We start from the raw sequence: 1,564 nt of genomic DNA, 5'->3' as shown, positions 1-1,564 counted from the left end.
CCTACACTAATACACAACCCCCACTAAGCACATATAAAATTTTACCAGTAGAAAAACAGCATTTTCAAATAAAACATACAATACATATAATATAATATAGCATTATTTTGAGTTACCTGTTTCTCTGTAGCTACTGGATGTTTCACATCCAATGCTGTATTCAAAGAGGTAATATAACAGCATTTTGAGTCACCTGTTTCTCTGTAGCCAATGAATGTTTCACATCCAATGCTGTATTCAAAGAGGTAATATAACAGCATTTTGAGTCACCTGTTTCTCTGTAGCCAATGAATGTTTCAATTCCAATGTTGTATTCAAAGAGGTAATATAACAGCATTATGCTGTATTCAAAGAGATAATATAACAGCATTGTGAATCACCTGTTTCTCTGTATCCAGTGGATGATTTTCTTCCCAAAATGTATTGAAAGTGATGATATAGCAGCATGTTGTGTAACCTCTTCCTGTATAGGGAATGAATGTTTTTGTTCCAAATCTGTATTCAAAAGGATTATATAGTTATTTTGAGTTACCTCTTTCTCTATAGCCAGTTGATGGTTTTCCTCCCAAGCTGTATTCAAAGGGATTATATAGTTATTTTGAGTTACCTCTTTCTCTATAGCCAGTTGATGGTTTTCTTCCCAAGCTGTATCAAAAGTGATGATATAGCAGCATGTTGATTGCACTGTCTCTATCTTTAGTCTTCGAGTTTCTTCTTAAGCTTTATTTAAAGGAATGATGTGGTTACATTTAAAGTTATCTGTTTGTCCTCAGCCAGTGGGTGATTTTCTTCCCAAAATGTAGTGAAAGTGATGTTGTAGCAGTATTTTGAGTATATATATATCTAGTGTATGGCTATATTCCCAGGTTTATTCAATGTAATGATATAGTCTCATGTTGATTAGCTTATTTTTCTGAAGCGAATGGATGGTTTTCTTATAAATGCATGATTTAGCAGCACGTTCAGCAGCCAGATTCTCTGTAGTAAATGAATGGTTTTATTACTAATAGTTATTAAAATGAATTATGATATAGAAGAATGTTGAATAGGATGTTTGTCTATAGCCAATGGATAATCTTCTTCCAAGCTTTATTAAAATGGATGATATAGCAGCATGTTGAATAGGATGTTTCTCTTTTGCTGATGGATAGTTTTTCCTTCCAAACAGTATTAAAGTGATGATACAGCAGAACGTTAACTATCTTGTTTCTATATAGGATGTTGATGGTTTTATTCCAAAGCTGTATTCAATGTGGTTTTATGCCATCACATTGCTTAAACCAGCTTAATTATGATGACATACCTCTAATTACTGTATATAGTCTGCTTCATTGTGATGTCGTCGTAAATCCCTTCATAGTAAACAATCAACTTCATTTTGATGGCGTAACTATCCCCACTGTAAATAATCAGCTTCATCATGATCGTGAAACTCTCCATACTGTAAATAATCAGCTTCATCATGATCGTGACACTCTCCATACTGTAAATAATCAGCTTCATCATGATCGTGACACTCTCCATACTGTAAATAATCAGCTTCATCATGATCGTGACACTCTCC

This window comes from Limulus polyphemus, unplaced genomic scaffold, assembly GCF_000517525.1.
Source record: "Limulus polyphemus unplaced genomic scaffold, Limulus_polyphemus-2.1.2 Scaffold7365, whole genome shotgun sequence".
Taxonomy (NCBI): domain Eukaryota; kingdom Metazoa; phylum Arthropoda; class Merostomata; order Xiphosura; family Limulidae; genus Limulus; species Limulus polyphemus.
This window is presented reverse-complemented; position numbering follows the sequence as displayed.